Here is an 8,192-nt window from a genome sequence, read left to right as displayed (position 1 = left end):
ATGTTCAGGTAGGACGCCAGGTCCATCTTCCTTATCAGGACATCTCTACTTGGGTTTGAAGGAACCGTGATTCAGAGAATGACTTCCCTTTTATTAAGGAATGTCTTCCCCCATTTCAGTTACAGGCCTCTTGGGCACAGCTCTCCGGGTCAGTTTTAAGCCTAGCTGCAGCTTGCTTGATTTGAATTCCTGAGGCCTTTCTTATTTGCTTTCCTAGGGACACCGTGCAATGCATCCATGATGTCCTTTTCTTTGGACATCATCATTCGGATCTCCTGGGTAACTCTGTTTGACTCAGTTGAATGACTAAGGAAGTCTCCGCATTGCCCTGTGGCTGAAATGGAATCTTATTACTAGTTTCAAAGCACAAAGACTGTTTCCTTTCAATTAGAATTGGCTAATGACAATTCTAAAATTTCTACTTGTATCTTTACTTTAAGCTATCTCCTGTGTATTAATTAGTTCATTCAAAGCTTCCAACAGGCTGCCTAATTACTGAGAGGAAGAGTTATGCCAGCAAATAATTTTAATTAGCTCAGATCTAATCACACTAGCATTTGGGGAACTCTTTCCCTGCCTATCTCTTTCCTAGGTATAGGTCTCCCTAGGCTGGCTTTGTATCAGCAAGAATGGATTTCTCTCAACCTATTTTACTGAGGATATCAGAAATGAGATGAATGGCAGAGGGGCCAGGATAGACAGGTGTTTCACAGGTAAACCCACAGGTGGCACCATTTGTTGGGCAGGAGAACACAGAATGGCTCCTAACACTAGCAGGTGTTCCAGTACAGGTTCACTTTTGATCCGGACAGACAGGAAGACAGCTTCAGAGGGGTTAAATAAGCTTACTTTATTCTAGTCTAGTCTTCTCAAAAGGGTTGCTGATAATGGGAGCACCAACTCCTAATCACACTTCTCTCAGGAGTGGATGAGAATAGGAGTACAACTCCTTCAAGATTCCCCAAGCCTTGGTGGGGGCCGACCAAGGCAGGTGCATGCATTCCTCCGTGCATTACCCAAATCCATAAAATGGGTTCCCCCCTTACTGACCAGTGCCCACTTGCTTTATAGGGCAACAGACAAGGAGGCATCTTGTCAACATTAAGCTCTATCGTCATGACCCGGCACAGCGCAGATATACATTATGTCATCGCTATGTCCCTGTGCAAGTGTGGTAGAAATGTTTTCAACGATAATTCGTGGGAATTGTTATCTATTTTGGCCTTGGACCCTGGAACAAAACCCTCCTTTCACACAGTAAAATTCACCTCACTAATAGCAGGTTTGTTTCCTTTTATCGGTTTCAGCTCTGTTTAGATTTCAAACAGAATCCACATGGTACATGTTATCACCAGAATTCGTCTCTAGATGTCTCTCCCAACTAAGGGATTGTCCATTTCTGTGCACTTAAGTCTAGAGTGGTTTCCTCCATTCTAGCTTCTGGACAAAATCAGGCCCACAAGTAAGTTCATAAGGTAAGCTTTGTCTATAGATTTCTTAGTCATCTCTGCTCGGATTGGGGCCCCAGGGTGGGGGTTCAGGGTTTACACACAGCAGATCTGAGGTCCTCAATATTCAGTTCTGATGTTCTAGGATCCAGATGGAATTTTAACTTAATTCAGCTCAACAACACGTGTGAATCCCCTGCTTACTATGTGAGTTAGTGATGCAAAGTAAAAGAATTAGGCCAGTAGGCAGCACAGTGAGTAGTGCTGAACTAAGCATCGGGAAGTCTTGAGTTATGGGCAAGTCTCTTTGCCTCTGTTTGCCTCAGTTTCCTCAAATGTAAAATGAAGATAACAATAGCACTCACCTCTCAGCAGTGAGAGAGCTTGGGAAAGGAGGGATCACAGATGGGGAAACTGAGTCACTGAGAAGTGAAATTTATTAGCTAATAAATGACTGAGTCCTGGAACCCAAATTTTCTGACTCCAAGTCCACAGCTCTTAATTTGTGATCCTCTCCCTCCTATTTTCCATGCCTTCTTGCACTGTCCTTTGTATGCCTGTAAGGAATCATCTCATGGAATAAGCGGTAGGGAGCCTGCCTCCAAGCTAGGAAGCCCTGGATTCAGATTCTGCCTCGAGTACACCCGGGCTTTATGATCCTAGGCAAGTCTCTTCACCTCTCTGTGCCTCAGTTTCCTCTTCTTTAAAATGCAGATGCTGGACTTGGTGTCCTTTTACGTTCTTTCTAGCTTTAAATCTGTGACCAAAGGAGCATGGAATGAGTAGGTAGGTGTGCTTGTGATCGCAGGGAATACCCACCCACATCAATGAGGTCACAGCATCAGAATTTTTAAAACCAATTTGGAATTAAGAAATGGAATTAATTTGTGCCAAGTCCCTTCCAGTTTCCTAGACTTGCCCAGTTTTAAAAAGCTGTATGTGTTTTTCCCCCTCATACCTCAAAAAATTAGCCAATTCTCCCTGAAGCAAAGCTGGTCTTAGATTATTGTTGAACTTCTTTCAATGACCTTTCCTCAGTGAGGATTACCTGTGAATGAAGAATTGACTGACAGCTCCCTGGAGAAATCAAGCAGGGGAGAGTGAAAAGAGAACTGTATTTGGAGAGGGAGAACCTGCCTCTAACACTTCAGCTGTCTGTGTGACCTTGGGCAGAGAGACAGACAGACAGTCAGACAGACAGACAGACAGAGAGACACAGAGAGAGACAGACAGAGATAAAGAAAGAGAGAGAGAAATAGAGAGACAGAAAGATAGAGTTAGAGACACAGACAAAGACAGAAAGAGATGAGGGAGGGAGGAAGGGAAAGGGGGAGAGAGAGAGAGAGAGAGAGAGAGAGAGAGAGAGAGAGAGAGAGAGAGAGAGAGAGAGAGAGAGAGAGAGAGAGAGAAAGTGAACAGGTTTGTGGAAACAAGGGGGAAGAGGGCCATGTTACAGCCTGCAGAGAGTGAGTTTCACATTGGGAGACAGCACTATCAGACCATTATATCCTAGGTAAGATTGCCATTTTGCTCTATGACCTTGATTAAGCCCTGGGCCTTCCACAGTCCTTCCAGGCTCTGTGGATTTGTTGGTATAAGCAGTAGCTAGTAGAAGACAAACTCCTTGGGGGCAGAGACCCTCTTACTCCTATATTTGTATCTAGTACTTAACACAGGGCAGCTACATGTGCAATGGATAGAGCACCAGGCCTGGAGTCAGGAAGGCTTGAGTTCAAATCTAGCCTCAGACACTTAGTAGCTGTGTGACCCTGGACAAGTCACTTAACCCTGTTTGTCTAAGTTTCCTCTATAAAATGAGCTGGAGAAGGAAATGGCAAACCCAGAGTATCTTTGCAAGAAAACTCCAAATGGGGTCACAAAGAGTCAGACATGACTGAAGCAGCTGAACAACAGCTTTAAATCTATAATCTTATGATCTTGGCTTTCTTCAAAGTTCAATTTACCATCAGTCTTTCCTGATTCCCTCAGCAGCTAATGCCTTTCCCCCAAAATTTTCTTGCATCTATTATCTTGTATGTAAAATTTTGTTTGTATGTGTATATATGTAAGAGCATATGTGTACACATACATATATTGTATGTATATAAACATATATATGCATGTATATTTGTGTACATATTACTAAAAAATAACTAGCATTTATATAATGCTTTAAGGTTTCTATTTATCCTTACAACAGCCCTAGGGAGGTAGGTGCTATCATTATCCCCATTTTACAGTAAAAAAAAGCTGAGGCAGAGAATATAAACTCTTGACTTGCCCAATGTTTACCCAGAGGTAGTATCTGAGGTGGAATTCAAACTCGGATCTTTCTGACTCTGGGTCTAGCATTCTATCCCTTGCACCATCTAGTTGCCTCCATCTGTGTTGAAAAGAAACTTGTACTAATAGGTTGATTTCTCCAGTAGAGAACATACCCAAAGAAAAAAGGGTCTAAGGTAGGGAACAGTCCTTGAAAGAGGAAAGGGAGATTCAGCAAAGAAGGCTGGGAAGGAGAGTTTCTGCCCATTCTGGGCCTCAGTCTCCTCATCTGTTAAATACATTATCCTCTCCTGAATCTCTCTGGCCCATATTTCTGAGGTTTCTTCTGTTCTAACTTGTACTCCATTTCATTTCCATTCAATTCAATAAACATTTATTAAGCATCTACTACGTGCCAGGCACTGTGCTAAGGGCTGGGGCAGAATAAACACAAGACAGTCAACACATTGATACGCACTGTTGCAGGACACTGTACGAGGTCCTGGGGATACCTGGACCAGAGTGAAACGCCCTTTCCCCTCCTTGGTTCTCCTGGGGTGAAAACAACGGACTCAAAGGGGAGAGTTCCAGGCAAAGTATTCTGGGAAAATATGGGGAGGGGGGAACGAGCACCCCCCCCCCCAGTTTGCCGGGAGTATCAGGGAAGGCTTCCTGGAGAAGGGGAGACTAGAGCTGAACCTTGAAGAAAGGCAGGGGGGAAGGTAGGGGTACGCCTTGAGCATGGAGTGAATATTTGTTCCTTCTCATAAAGTGTAAGCTCCTTGAGGGCAAGGACTGTCTGATTTTTTTAATTTGTGCTTCTCTTCCGCCCCGCCCCCTGTGTAACTAAAGGTAGTGGCACAGGATGAATCCTTTGGCCCCGCGGAGGAAAGGGAGCAGGGGCACTGTTGCGTCGGCGGTTGCTATAGAGACAGACAGATCCGGGGCAAGGTGGGGTGGGTAGCGAGTACCTGAAGCTAAAGTCATGTGATCAGCGCCGCACGCAGCACACGCGCTTTAGGACCCCGCGTGACCGAAGGAAGTTCTCGGGTCGGCTTGGAGCCGGCGCGAAGATCTCTGGGAAATGGAGTCCCACAGCGAGCAGCGCTGCAGAGCGGAGGCCTCTGGGAAGCGTAGGCCGGTGAGGGAGCCTCCTCGGCTCCCATCCCTTTCCCGTCCAGCCCCGGCCCCGAGACGTTTCCCGGTTCCCATTCTCAGTTTCGCCCAGGGGAGGGCGCGCGGGTCTGGGGAGACTCTTGTGAAGTCTCTAGGTCTCCCTGGCAACTGCCCCTCGCGTCAGTGACGTCATCCGCCATCCGCCTCTGCTCTGGAGAAGCGGAGCCAGAGGAGGGCGCTGGCCTGGGCAACTGCCTGGCGGCTGGATTCCGGGGTCGGAGGTCGCATCCCGCCTTCGCGTTTTGGAATTCGGGGCTGGGAGAGGCCCTGGGGGAGTCTTTGAGAACTGATGCCCCGAGGGGACAATGACTGGCCCTAGGTTACAGGGCCTCTTTAAGTACCTGGGGAGGATTCGAACCCCGACCTCCCGAGGCCAGGACTCACGTTCCGCTCATTCCACTTCCGAAGAGATTGCAGGTTTCCCCCACAGAGGCCGGTGCTGTTCAGATAGGGGTCGCGAGTCTTTCTTTTTGGCGGGTACTCAGTGAAAGCCCCGGAGCAAGTGTCGCAGGGACCGCTCCCCCCCAAGAGCTGTTAATCACACGTCACTTGAAGGCTTCCGGAGTCGGGCACTGGTGTTATTAAGCCCATTTTCCAGATTGGAAAACTGAGGCTGCAGGAGAAGTTGGGTGACTTGCCTTGCGCTGGCGGCGGGCTTTGAATTCAGGTCATGCTGACTACGGTCGGAGCTCTCGGCCCTGGGCTCCCTCGGTCGGGCAGGTGTGGAGTCACAGGGGCAGAGGAAGTTGGGCTTTGGGAGGCCTGGTCCTGAAGGATGGGGCCACGGGAGAGGCCCGAACCCCGGGAAAGAAGAAGCCAAAATGTCTTCGCTTCCCTTCCCCCCACAGCCGTCAGTGACGTCAGGCTTTCCTGTTATTACCTGGAGGAAAAAAAAAACCGCCCCTGCCCCTCCTCCCCCAACTGTTGTGGATCGAATTCTGAAATGTACACGGTGCCCACGTGGGCCAGGCGAGCGCAGAAAACTGAGGGAGAGAGATCGGACCCAAGAGCTCGGAGCCCTGAAGGACAGGAAACCCAAGACTTAGCGTATTCCCCTGAATCTAGGCCACCGCCCTAAAATGAGACAATCACAGGGAGCTCTTCTAAAGGGAAAAGTGGACGGTTCTACATAATGACGCAAAATTACTGTGTTATGTAGACATTTTGATTGCATTTCAGTTCAGTTCAAGGTATTTGTCTTTGTTAACACTTTTTCCTTTACTCACTTTCTTCGAAGTTCTACTAAGAGAATGATTATAGACCACAGGTAAGTTTTAGGGGGAAAGTACCCCCTATTTTCTTAGACTTGCCAGCCAAATTGTCCTACTGTGTTTTCTGTGCAAGATATTCCATCTTCCACCCTCATGCCTTTGCACACACAGGGTTGTCCCCCTCTTCTGGAGTGCCCGCCTTGGTCAGCTCTGCCTCTTGGAATCTGTTTTCCTTCAAAGCTCAGCACAAGAGCTGTCTCCTGGGAGATTTATTTTTAATCGTAATTTTCCCCTAATTCCCCCTCCTCCAGTGGCTAGTGCCCCAGCATTACTTTGTAAATAGTCTGTGTTTATTTATTAGAGTGCAAGGTCATTAAGGAGTCCACAGCACCCAGCAGTGTCAGGACCATAGTAGGCACCGTCATAACTGCTTGTTGAATGAATAAATTACAAGGTTAATCCCTTGAGCGAGAATCCCTGGGACTACACCCCAAGCGTATGAGTGGTTGGCTGAGCTCTATCTGAAGACCTCCAGTTGCTAGGGGAGTTCGTTGTCTTCCAAGGCAGCCCTGATCAGGTTTAAATTAGAAGATATGAATGGATGAAGGGAAGGGTGGAGGAAATAAGCCTTTGTGTAGAGCCCCCTAGGTGCCAGGTACTGTGTTAAGTGTTTCACAAATACTGTCTCATTTGATCAATGAGCTCAACTGGTTTGAATGGCCCCGTAATAAGTTAGAGGGAGAACTTTCCAAAGTGACTCAGTGCAGGCTCGTTGTCTCCAGAAAGGCCCCTCCCTAAGATGAACTACCAAGTGCTGAGCCGAAGTGCTCAGGCAGGAGTTATGTCTGGGCCTAAGTGACCCACACAGATGAAAATCTGCTCATGCCAACTTGGATTTTGGTCAGTCGGGGGACATGAGCCAGATGGGTGAATGTCCAGGACTCAAAAACTGCACTACATTGGGAGGTCCAGGTTCAGGGAAAGTCAAAGGGCATTTAGGGTGTGTTGGCCTCAGAGAAGTCTCCCCACATGTTGGTGGAATCATCCTGGCCCAGCAGCTGCCGAGGCCCTCAGCCCACCTTTTCCTGGGATCAGATTTGTTGAAGACCTTCCTGTCCTGGGAAAAAGCTCTCTCCTAACCCAGTTCTATCTTTTATGGTAGCTGACTGCTCTGGGTTTTGGCAGGGCCTTCGAGCACTGCATCAAGAAAGTCTGGCAGGCAGCTGGTGAGTGTCCTTTTTTACTCCTGCTGGTCTATTGGCATTGGGCTTCTAGTAGGCCAACCTGAGCCTCCTCTCTCAGGCCCGAGCAGTGCTCATGTGTCCATCTGGTCCACAGTGGTAACAATCCAGCGCAGCCTCCCCGGCCGCCCGCAGCCCACTGCTCTCTGCGCTGCTGCTCATGCAAGGAGCATCTCTGACCCCCGCTCCCACGTTCCTTTGTCTCTCTGGGAGGAGCAGTTCCATTTTCCAGTAGAGTTTCTTATAATTCTGAACTTAACCACACTAAATGAGATGCGCGGAAAAGAAAAAGAGGATTGTACAGAAAGCTGTGTTTTTTCTTTAAGCGTATACTGAGAGCGTGGTCTCTGCCTCCACAGCTGTCCTGCTTGTCTCTGTTTACTCCTGGTGGTTCTTTTTTCAGCATACCCCTGGTGAGTTCCTTCTTTGAATCTGGGGCACCCTGGGGTGGCCTCTTTGTTTGCCTTTGTGGCCAGAAGCATCCAGGAGCCACTGAATGTGTTTCTCCTCATGGCTGTTTCTGTTTGTCTGTCTTGTCATAGCCAGTTTGCTCTCCCTGCTCTGCTTTGCCAAATTGCTTTAAGCAGTCCCACACTGGGCTCAGGCTTCTGCAGTTTCCAGGGGCCTCTGAGATCAGATGCTGACTCCTGAAGCTTTCCTTGGTCGCCTCAGTTTCTCCACACCAGCCCTCTGCCACTGTCACTGGGTTCTGTGGAAAGGGCTCTGAATGAAGGGGTCAAACTGCTACTTATTACCCACATATGTGACCTCCAACAAGTCAGCCGCCCTCTCTGGGCCTCAGTTTACTCATCTGTCCAGTGAAGGGGTTGCTTAGATGATCTCAAGCCTCCCGG

The 8,192-nt window shown here is 48.1% G+C and overlaps 1 long non-coding RNA gene across 1 annotated transcript; it reads right to left on the bottom strand.

The window, feature by feature from the left end:
• Positions 1–1,273: 1,273 nt before the first annotated feature.
• On the bottom strand, positions 1,274–5,751 carry LOC110214055 (uncharacterized). The gene is made up of 2 exons (XR_013485171.1): positions 2,407–5,751; positions 1,274–2,205 (listed from the first exon to the last, which is right to left on the bottom strand). It is a non-coding gene; the product is annotated as an uncharacterized LOC110214055 (long non-coding RNA).
• Positions 5,752–8,192: the final 2,441 nt, after the last annotated feature.

Source organism: Phascolarctos cinereus, unplaced genomic scaffold (assembly GCF_003287225.1).
Source record: "Phascolarctos cinereus isolate Bilbo 61053 unplaced genomic scaffold, phaCin_HiC Scaffold_3;HRSCAF=262, whole genome shotgun sequence".
Taxonomy (NCBI): Eukaryota; Metazoa; Chordata; class Mammalia; order Diprotodontia; family Phascolarctidae; genus Phascolarctos; species Phascolarctos cinereus.
This window is presented reverse-complemented; position numbering and strand designations above follow the sequence as displayed.